Source organism: Porites lutea, chromosome 6 (genome assembly GCF_958299795.1).
Source record: "Porites lutea chromosome 6, jaPorLute2.1, whole genome shotgun sequence".
Taxonomy (NCBI): Eukaryota; Metazoa; Cnidaria; class Anthozoa; order Scleractinia; family Poritidae; genus Porites; species Porites lutea.
This window is the reverse complement of record NC_133206.1, coordinates 23,366,142-23,378,122: the sequence shown is the minus strand read 5'-3', so window position 1 is coordinate 23,378,122 and position 11,981 is coordinate 23,366,142. Positions and strand designations below refer to the sequence as shown.

Here is an 11,981-nt window from a genome sequence, read left to right as displayed (position 1 = left end):
AATGTATAAATAATATCCAAGAAAGAATTTCAAAGACTTTAGTTTTAGTTTTTGTATTAAGGTTTCTAGAAATTTAAAACTACAAATAAAAAAATAATTAAAACAAATGAAAAGATGTAATATACAAAGTACTAGTCATTGTACTCGCGTTTATCTGCTGGTTGATAAAGAATTGAATTGTCTAATAAATAATTAACGTGAAAGTCAGTGGCATTGTTGAGACCCTTTCTGGTTGCGGTGCAGCAAAATGTCTGTGTAAGCCATGCAACATCTAAGTATATGCTGTGGCAATTCAAAGCCCTTACTGCTAATATCGAAAATCTTTCCTTTGTCAATTACCCAGAAATTAAAAAAAGAAAACTTTTGAACTTTTAACCGAGTTTAAGAACGTAACAGTACTAAGAACTGAAAAAAAAATCTCCATTCAAAAATTATTTGTATCCTCCTTTTTGAAGAAAATAGAAATTATCATCCGAGCTAAAACCTGCGAGCAGAAGAATCTTACCTTCTATAATTAAATGGCTCTCTTCAGCTGTACAGATCCTCGGAATAACTTGCTATTTTTCCCCTTTCGTGTAGGTCGTGTTAGCGTTCTCGGAATATACATGAACCTGTTAAACAGCAAACGCGCTTATTTTTATCCTGGAAAGGCTTATTTCGCACAGCTTAATATACAAATACTAACGTGCCATTATGTTGTCATACGAAAGCTGGCCATCTGGCAGTATAGTTTTGTGTTTTTCAGGGGCAATCGTAATTATTTACCTAGCGATTACAATAAAAACTAGTCGCATGAAAACCATGTCATGTTAAATATAAGCACTAAAATATTAATAATTAAAATAAAGATGATGTTAATAACAATGGTAACAAATGAGGAGAATTCACGTGCCTATGACAATACGCAATTTATTTAACTTTCACACGATATATTGGAAAAAAATTATATTTTCCTAAAAATTTATTCCATTCACCGACTCTTTTCTAATCAATTTCAAATATCGTCGGGATATTATTGCCTTACAGTAGATGTATGGAAAACAGAAATTTCTACCTATTCTTAACACCCCTTCTGAGTCATTAAGGTGACTGAACACAGTGTGATAAGTTGTGGATCGTTACCATTCATTGGGATATTACTCGTTGCAGGTATACATATAAAGCTCAAATATGGTATATTTATAAGACATATCATTCATTAGGTTAAACATGAGATTTGATCATTGCCATGACAAAATAGAGATTGAAAAGAAGCCTAGAACTTTGAATTTATTAGGTTTACACAAATCCACAGCTTGCAATAAATTAGTAACCTTCATCGCTAAAAAACTGCTTAACCAAATTGTAACTGCTGAACAGATTTTGAAATTTTTAAGATAATAGTTTTCTGAGAAACTTGATTGTGACACAAAAGCCCTTTGCTGAACTTTTATTTTGAAGCTTTGCAGGCGATGTGAACGTGATTTCTGCATAATGAAGCGACTGCTCTGTTGTCATTTGTAATATTTTGTTATAGTGTGTAATACATACCTATCGCAACTTGAAATAAAAAGGTCGTAATTTTGTAATAAATCGTGAAGCCACAGTAATTTGTAATAACGTTGTTGTAATTTGTTATAAACATTATTAACAACACAGAAAAGGAACAGCGGCATCAATACCTGTCAGTCCAAGAATGTGACGTGTAGGTAGACGTCAAGGGGACAAGACATTACAAACTTGAAAAAACGCTTGTCATGTCTAATTATGAGAGCCCGTTAGTCACACTTGTGAGCTATAGAGCTCACTATTTACACAAAAAAGGCAGCCTTGCGGTCGAAAAGGCTCGGCAGAAGCATTCGATTTAACGATAAAATTTGTGTGTGGGAGAAGGACGCACTACGAAGTATAGGCAATAATAACTGAACAGACAAAAATTGATAGAAAACAATTAATACATCGCCTTCCAAACGGTATACAGTCAAACTTGTGTACAACGGTCATTCTTGGGAAATGGCAAGGTGACCGTTATACAGCTACTTCGAGAAAGGTTGACAATCCCGAAAAGTATTGTGGGTGGTTTTGAGTTCGCTTTTCTTCAAAGAAATTTGAAGGAATGGTACGAGAGGCCATGGACGTATGTTTGCGCGTGCCAAGGGAAATCAACAAAAGAAGCTTTGACAGCTACAGTGTCTGGAACAGTGTATTGATTATATCCCATATTACCTTTCGGGATCGTCGCGTGCACATTTTTGCCGACAACCTTTCTCGAAATAGCTGTATACAGGGTGACCGCTATATACAGGTCAACTTCAGAATCATATACCCTTTTTAGGGCAGAGAGGTCAAAAACCATAATACCTTGTCAAGTGACACATACCCGTAGGCCATGTAAGGGAGTACACCCTCCGGGGACGTTATTAAACAAAAAAAATATGTTTTCTGAGTGTGGAAAAGACCATGACTGCGTGCTGAAAACGCCGGATGCCTGCTTTGTCCTGGATCTACCCGCTTTCTCTGCGCAAAACGTAAAATATGGTGATGCAAGTATATTAAGAGCTAACACTGAGCATTTTAAGTTGTTTTCGGTGCGTGCTTATACGCCGAACACCTTCTAAGCCTTTGAATTTAGAAAGATTTTGGTGGATTATAACTCTTGAACCATTCACTGAAATGAAGATTAATGCTCCGCACTACTTTCCTGTAGAGCTATTTATTAATAAGTGGACAAGGCGAGTGGCTCTGACGTTTGCATCCTCGGAGACCCAGGGGCAGAGAGTGGGGGCGAGGGAAAGTCTAAACGGGCGAGAAAATATGGCACGACGAAAAGAAAAGGACGACGGAAGAACCCCTGGGGACGATGTATTACCAGACCAGTTCCAAACGGTCGCCGCCGTTCTGGCTTCCGATTGGTGCCAGAAAACTTTTGTGTTTTTCTCCCCAATCAAAAGGCAGAACGGCGGCGACCGTCTGGAACTGGTCTGGTAAGACATTGTTCCCAGGGGCTCTTCTCGTCGTCCTTTTCTTTTCTTCGTGCCATATTTTTCCGCCCGTTTAGACTTTCTCTCGCCCCCACTATCTGCCCCTGGGTCTCCGAGGATGTGACGTTTGAGACTGTCGATAAAATCCTTACGTTTGACCTTCAAATACCTTAAAGCTACTGATCAGTACCTTTCTGAGGTAATCAGGTTTTAACCTGTGACCAAAATCCGAAAATGTGATAACTTATTATAAATGAAAGCCAAGAAGAAGCACTTGACTGTGATGTTTTTTGTTATGCTGTACAAGGTGGTCCTTACCCTTGAGTCTGTGGATAAAATCATAAAGTGTGACAAGTCAAATGAAAGCTACTGAGCAATACTTTCCTGGTTTTTTCTTGAAATGAATCTGAATATGAAAACAAAAATAAAGGCTACGAAGCCTGACTTTTGAATGGTAGTTAAGAATTCCTGAGATGTGACTTTAAGAATTCAGCGAAAACCATGCACCATTAATGAGTTATTCGGCCTTTAGAGACATTATTTCTGTTCAAAGTTGCGGCTTAAAGCGATTTTCTTCACAAGAATATTCAAAGATTGACTAAAAGCACTTACCTACATCTCCCAAAATTGGCAGAAGAATTTTTATTACAAGGTATAGATGATGGGTCTAGTTGGGTTATTTATAAAATTGAAACCTCAAAATAGAAAAGCTCTTCAATTATACAGCACCCAATTTGCCTTAGTTTGTCACTGGTGAAAACTGATCAGAAATATCTTAGATAACTAACATAAGTCTTGAGATTATCAGTAGTGAAAACCTGTTGCCTGGCAACCATGGAGAACTGACAATTTGCGGAAATAAACTTGAAAGTACTTAATGTTCACTATTAACTCAGTCTAAGCACTGTGACCGGCTATTTCCGGGTAACTTGAGGTAATTACTTTAGGGAAATCGCCCCTTACAAGAGTTCCGTAAATATTGATTTCATAAAAAAAAAAATAGTCATGAAGAATGTGAACGAAATTTGAGAAAAATTAATTTAAGCATTGGATGTTTTTGGACTGTCTCTGATTACTAAATGATTTTTGATTTCTCGCGATAATCCATACTTAACTGGAGTGGTTTACTTTTAAGAGGAACGTAATTTTCAAGTTGCTAAAACAATACAACGAATTTAACGATAAGGAAGGTGAAAGAAAACTGTGGGTGTTATGCATTGAGAAGGGGAATTGTTACTTTGTGAAATGATCGGGTGTAGAATACGATGTTAACATCCATATATATATATATTCATACACCTGCGAGTTTGCAAAACAGACTTAAATTCACCATCAACATTTCTTTTACCTAATTACGTCAACAGTGTTCGAAGTTCACGTGACCTCATAACGTCGTAAGGACAAATAGCTCAATAAACACCTGCTTGAACCAAAAGAGAATCGCGAACGGAAAAAATGTTTGTGGAAAGATGGAATCGTTAAGCAATGTAGTATCAGTAAATTTTAAAAAAGAGAAAAAAATTGCGAGTTGAAAATATGTGTGAAGCTGAATAATTTATATCAAAGACATTATTGTCTGGCTTGTGGGTTTTAGGAAAATTTATCGCATTTGTTGTTGTATATTGTCTGCCCCTCGTTTTAGATGTTTATTAAATGCTTAAAAGTACTCTGGATTAAGCAGTAAATCTTACTCATGATTTAAATAAAACACAATCTTGCCTTTGAGATTGGTCATTAAGTACTAAATCCTTTAAAACAAAAAGTTGACCTATAGAACTCAAGTTTATAGTCCGGGGCAGAACCAACTAAGCGGACGTGAGTTGATAAAAGACCTCGCTTTCATCGACGGTAATGGCTTTCAGTTGTACTGTTTGTAGTTAGCTGTAAGATATATTTATTCCTTATCTTTAAAGGAAGCCGATCGTTTTCTGGTCAGTTGATTTCGTGATAAGTCCGGATTGAATTTTATGGCAAAAATTCCCTGGTATTGTTGCAACGGTTGATTTCGGTGGAAGTTTATTTTGTGCGATATTTGCGAATTTCGTTCCTTCACCCATTCAAATAAACTTCATTATATTTCCCTCGTTTATGTTTACCGATAAGCTACAAAGATTACACTGAAGTAAACATCATTATACTTACAAAATTATCCTCCAATCCTCTAAAGTTGACCTCTCTTCATGGTCCGTTTAACCTGATTCTGGGCCCACAAAGTTGCCGGACAAATCTTACGCCACAATGCCCTGCGAATCGTCTTTACTAGAACCTAAACTAGCGCACTCATTATCCAGATTGATATAACTTTCATCTTTTTCCCTGTTCGTTAATTTATAACCTTACTTCGAGAAAGATAAATTGCCCAGTCAGACTTTCAGAGAAAAAACCACCGTTAAATTAAAAATTACCGCACATTTACATGCTCTGAATATAAGAGACGGTGATGAGAACAGAATAATTCGCAGTCTTTTGTGAGTCTTGCTCGTTTTCCCCATTGTGTGTGTTAACACCTCAAAACCCTTAAGTACAACAATGTATAATGACATAACACTGTTACTTCTGTTTTGTTTCTTAAACTTAATGGCACGCAAAGAAGAAGGCCAATTATAGACAGGTGCTATCTTGCATCGATCAACAGCCCCAAATCACGGAACTACTCTTCAGGTGGATTTTTACTGTCGCGGAATTTTTATGTGCGTACGCACTTAAAGGTTACGTGGGCAAATAAAATAGAGGCAATGTATGAATTAAAGTTGAACGAGGTTCAATTTTTACGTTTACGGGCGACCTTTCGTATCGATTACCTCTAAGGCTACGTGCAAACGGGCGCAACAACTCCCAACATTGTTGCGCCAACAATGTTGGGAGTTGTTGCGTGCGTGTTGGCAGTGGTGTGCAAACGGATGCAACAACTCCCAACAAGTAATGGACCTGCAGTGCATAGTGGGAAGAATACAACCCATAGGTCTTTGTAATCCATGCGTAATGAGCGTGCGTGTCCCCTACAATGTTGGAAGAACCATGCAAACGGATCCAACATTGTTGCACTACGCTTCGGCGATCACAGAACAAAAGAAATGTTGGGAGTTGTTGGCTGAAACGTTTGACCGGTTTCAAACTTTGCGCAACAAAATCCAACAACATGCAACAGGGTGTGCAAACGGACACAACATGTAACATCCAACAATGTTGGGAGTTGTTGGCCAACAATGTTGCGTCCGTTTGCGCGGGGCTTGCCGTACCGTCGATGAAATGAATCAAATTCTTCCTTCGTTTAAATACAAAAGCCATAAATAACTTCAACTCCTCACTGTCTCCTTTCTCTGCTTTCGGCTTTCTTCCCGAGGTGAATAACGAGGAATTTATAAACTTGTGAAAACGCCTATCATCATTTCTTTTGTTTTATTTCCAAGTAAAAAATTCAATGATTTGACTATTACCACCAAAAAATCAAATTGGAAGAGGGTTTTACTTCAGATGATGGCGAAGTAAGTCAGAAAATCTATCTCTTAACCTTTGTTTATCCTGCAAATATTGGTTTTCACTTGTGGACCTTAGTTTTTGCCCAATAAAATCCAAATTACCATACTATGTCTTTTTATTTCACTTTGTTCTGCTTTCAGTGAAAATGCTTTCCGTTGTACTTTTTATTAGCCATTAAGTTGTTTTAAGATACTTGCCCTACACCAGGCAAAAAACAAGAAAATTTGCTATTAAGAAAGGCTTTCGCCCCCCGTAATAACAGAGAGATTTAGAATCAGGTTGACGGCAGAGTGACATTAACAATTTCTCAAGTTAGTAAATGACTATGAGAGTAACAGTTGTTAGCTTCACACTAGAGCTCTCAAGTATAATCTAAGTGTACCTTTGAGTGTGAAGTGGTAAAATATGCCTACTTCAACGTTACTTGGTGACCACGGAAACGTCCGTTGTTCAAAGAAGCCGAAGTTCGTCGACAAGTATGGTCTACACCACACTTGACCAATAGGAAATGGAAGCCATGTGCACGTGTAGCGGTTCCAAGACTCTAATGAACGGACAGAACATTCAACCTGTCTTGGTTAGCTAAGAGAGTTTTGTGGAAGAGTCCAAGCCCAAGCCGTAAAAGGATTTCTTTGCCAAAAAGCGCACTGTCCACCCATTCTAGTAAAACACTGCGGAAGACTTCGCTTGCTTTCTGTTTGTTTGTTTTTTTTTTTTCTGCTGCTCCGAAGTACTCGTAAAAAACGAAGCGCATAAGCACTCTTTTACTGTTAAAACCGTTTGAGGTAAAAGTATCGAAAAAATAAATGCGAAACTACAAAAAGCTTTTTTCCAGCTCAAAGGCCACATATAGTTTTAGCTTTTTTCGCGACCAATTACGTTACTTTGTGATATGCATATTAAATAATTTAACTACGAAAGATGATTGACAGCTTGTACCTCAAGTTATATACTTTTTCAACAAGTGTGAAACCATGTTTTCTATAGAGCGACTTAAGATTTTCAATTACACTTGTATCAATTCAAGTACCTACTTGAAACTAACTAAGTTAGCTTCTAAAGTGAAGCCAAGTACTGTGCAAGACAGTCCTTACGGATCAAGGGCGTAGCGTGACCATTTTGGCATATACGCACACGGGTCCATTTGGTCTCAAAAACTTCGTATAAAATAAAGTTTTTGCCCCCGCCCCCCCTCCGGGGGGGGGGGGGGGCTTTTCTTTAATACATATTAAGGCAGTTTACAGGGTTGTTTACATTATGACGTGACATTGAAAAGGCTTTTAAAACGTTCTTCTTTGAGCTGGTACTAGAATGGTTACAAGCACAAGGCGAGGCGCCTTCGCTAAATAAACTTCCAAAGCACTGAATAATTCACACGAAATTCAAAACCTGTTTCAGTTCGTTTCAAATAAGATGTTTCCTTCAAATTCTAAACGAAAACTTAGCGAAACATTTCATGTTAAGAATAAAAGATTAGCTCTACTGTCGCTTTTATTTTTTCTCCTGTCACTTAAGAAAAATGTCCACTTAAAGTGTACTTTTTCTGTGCAGAAATTTGGAGTTTAAATGCATCGGTTGAAAGCCTTGCGACGTGTGCGTGGTTTTGTAAATTTTCCGCATGGTCTGGTCCATGATTATCCAGTTGAGCGACATTAAAGTAGTCTTAATTGTTAGACTTTTTCGACATTTATAGGGAGAGAGGAAATTAAAAAAATCAATAGCTTTTGAATGGAAAAACTTTTCAGATAAATCTTGAAAGGAATTATAATCAGTCAGAGTCGATTCTTTGTGGCGACAAATGTGTTTGCATGAATTTCCCCAGTCCCCCTTCGTTTTTCATGAAAACGTAATGTATTGGGAAAAATGTTTCAAATTTATCACATTCCACCTCTCAAACTGTTGTTTTTTTGGGTGTAAAAATGATGGGGAATAGCCGCGATACATATACAGACAGGAACAAATTTGCACAATACAAGGTTAAGTCACGACACTATAAATGGTTTTTACTTATAACAGAAAAGTTTTAAAAAAACCCTACCAATTTCTCAAGTACGCACTTGTGTATTTGCGTAAAGGACGCTACGCCCCTTCGGATGAACCTGACATGAAACTAAACCGGCGATCCAGAAACTCTCTAAATAAATATGGTTGGCGATAAATCCGCGAGCATGAGCCGACAGCAGCCACGACAGCGAGGCGTGAAACGCCGAGGCGACGAGGGAAAGAAAAGACATCACGGGGACTTTTTCCAACAGTAAGCACGGTTTACTGCATCATACAGGCCTGTCGAGCCAGGGCAGGTTGCTAGAATTTAAAAGAAAAAAAATACATGTAACACCATCGAAAACCTGCTGAATTTGCAACTGTTTCAAATTTCTTTCGCCCGACCAATTGATTTCGAATTTTTGATTCAAGCCCACGCACTGAACGGATCATCTCCTTTCCGTTTCCTTATATCACTTTCGAATATTGCTTTCATGTCTCAAGTGCCAATAATACTGTCTCACCTGATAGTGATACGTCTCACGCAATTCACATCTCCTGAGCTCATTCGCCTTCATATACAAATCAAAATGTTTAATGCGATGAACGTCCTGCTATTACCAGTCATCAAATATTTGTTGAAATAATATTAATTGCCATGTGTTCTGCAATTTTTGTGACGACTCTAATGAGTTTTCGACGGTGTAATATAGAACCAATCAAAATCCAAGAATATTTTGGTACTTTTTAAGAGTCTTGCAATTTGAAAGATTTTACAGGCAAAATGCAACCTTTCAAATCACTTACTCCCCTACCATAAACAGCTCATAATCTATTGGATTTTCGATTTTTATTGGTTACAGTAAAATCCAGGTTAATAAGCCCTGGGCAGTAGCCTAATTAACAGCGCCTCGAAACGAGCTGATAACGATAATTGCATGGCAATAAAAATGCAAGCTTTTAACATGAACTGATACCGGCGGAACAACATAAAACAGGAAAAAAAGATGTTGGAAACCAGAAGCATGGGGTTACATGCTCCTTTGGACACTGAATAAGAGCATTTTAGTGTCCTCGTCATCCAAAAGACTTTGACGAGTGGTCATTTCGATGTGGGACTAGGATCAGTTGGATTACTTGTTTTGCCTGTGATTCAAATCTTAACCATTAAGTAAGTAGAGGAATGACTAACAGAATTAAGCAAGGCAACAACGATTTATTATTGTTTTCGTATATATCGCCACCTTCAGACCATATCTGCCTCGTGTCGCGCCGACAACCGAGAGCGCAGGGCCTTATGGGAACGCCTAGTACAAGCAAAGAGGGAGGTCTGGAACGAGGCAGGAGTTAAGTGATGATAAATATCAACAAATCCGATCATTTCGAGATAAGTCTACTTTTGCATAAACATCTTAAAAGCATTAATTTGAGCATTATCTAAGCTATTTATAGTTTGTAAACAAATTCGACATCCGTCTGTGTTAATTTTAATGGATTGCCATCGCTTTGATTCTCTCCGTGTTTAACCGTTTTAAGGTTCTAACAGGGTCCCATAACCTTACTCATGGAAGGTTGTTTAACGATAACATGTCCAAATGAAATTGATGTCATCACGCACACAAACCTTTAAAATTCCTCTCTTGTGACTTTCGTGAGCAATCATTCTTAAAATTAGCATAAGCTTAAGATTTACCACGCAGTAAAAGTTGAAGGGACGTAAATGCCTCTTTGGTCGTGATCAACCCCCCATATATGTCTTAGCAACTGTTATAAATGACTGCGTTGGTGTAAACAAAAAATCTGAGACGCGTCTAGATGCATGCGCCGAAATCGGATCTTTACTTAAACAGCTGTATTGTATCATGGCAGCTGTATAGTTCGATGAATAGTTAGAAGCACTTAGGCCCAGATTACACACGCCAGGTAAGGCTGTTCTTTCAGTAGCTTTATCTTTACGTTTAGACCCAAATCGCTTACAAATGCGGCCTTTTAATGTCCATGCAAAATCTAAGATGGAGTATCATTTAAGTCACGAAACAACGCGAATATCTATTTTCTTAAAAAAAAAAGTGGGAGCCCAGCTCACATCCTACAGTCTATGCTCACACTTTACCGAATAGCTTTTGCGCCGGCACGAAAATCATAACAGATAGGGTTTCTGTTCACACATAAGAACGCTAATTTCGGCACGATTTCTGTAACGGAGCGAAGCTGCGCCACGCCGATCTGAAAGGTGTTCAGCCTTAATTTCAGTTTGCACTCTGTCTTTTATATGTTGCGGACCCTATTTTTAGCCAGAATACTGATTTCGTGAAGAGGGAAGTCTTAGTTAGCAATATGGCAAAATGGAATTTTTAATACTTAAAACTTTGAAAAGGTGGAATAATATTTTAATGCATAACTGGTTTGCGTCACTTGGTTGAAACTTCCAACAACTGTTTTTTGAAGTGCGCTTTTATTGACAAGTGTACATGCATAAATTAAAGTAAACGTGCACGCAAAGATTGGCCCCTTCATTATAACGCATTACAATAATTGCAATTCTCGAAAGTGCATAAACGTTTAGAGTGAAAATTTCAGTTGAGCTATTGCCTAATGGACAGGACGGACTTATAGACGGTAAGTGTCGTACCAGAACGATCATTCGTCTTTATAACCTTTTTCTCCCAAACCCTTTTAAACGTCTGATGAATGAAATTAACTATTTTCCGGTTTTTATTCTTTTAGCACGGTAGGTACATCAATTATTTTCAGAGAAAAATTGGAAAATGCGAACAGACCTGGCTGTGAATTAAGAATTTACAACGATTTACGTAGAACAACGTGCATGAATTTTACGTCGAATTGGATAGTCCATACTACGTACGTCAGGATGGATAGTCCATATTACGTCAGGCCTTCTGTTCCAAAACGGCTAGACGTCAAAATTCCAAATTCCTTGATAAACAAAAAGTACAATGCGAACTAACTGAAGCAGATCTTTTTTGAATTGGTTTCATCTCATTTCTTATTCGTCCATTAAGATTTAAACATTCATGTCCTGAATATTTCTGGGTTGAAGTGGTGAAAAATTAATATAGTTGTCTTCGACTACATTAACCACGGACCGATTCGAGTAAATTTATATTCGAGTAAAATCGTGTTAATTGTTTGGTCTTTTTAGGCCACATAATAAAGGCATTTCTAGTTTCATTTGATAAGACTGATAAAGTTTCTGCAACATCACGGCAAGTAACGGCCCCTCGATTTAGTGGCCCTCTGACTGTTTTCACATCACTGATAGCGTGTGTTTTATAGAATCACGTACCATATTATGTTTGTGCAACTGAATATTAAAAGTAAGAGAAAGAAATGAGGATTTATTAACAAGTCGCCAGCTGCCACGGAATCAGAAACGCTCAAAAAAGCTTTTACCACGCAATCTTCAGAAGAATATATTATAGATCGCCATTAAGGTTATGTAACTGCCGCAAAAAGTTATTTATTGGTATTTCCTTAACATGTTAAGAGGTTCGTCGCGAATACGAGTACGAACTGTCGCAAAGTTTTACCGATTAC

At 37.8% G+C, this 11,981-nt stretch overlaps 1 protein-coding gene across 3 annotated transcripts in view; it reads right to left on the bottom strand.

Moving 5' to 3' along the window:
- The window catches only part of LOC140940293 (potassium voltage-gated channel protein Shal-like), a 399,369-nt gene that overhangs the window by 18,837 nt on the left and 368,551 nt on the right, over positions 1–11,981 (bottom strand). The window lies entirely within an intron of this gene.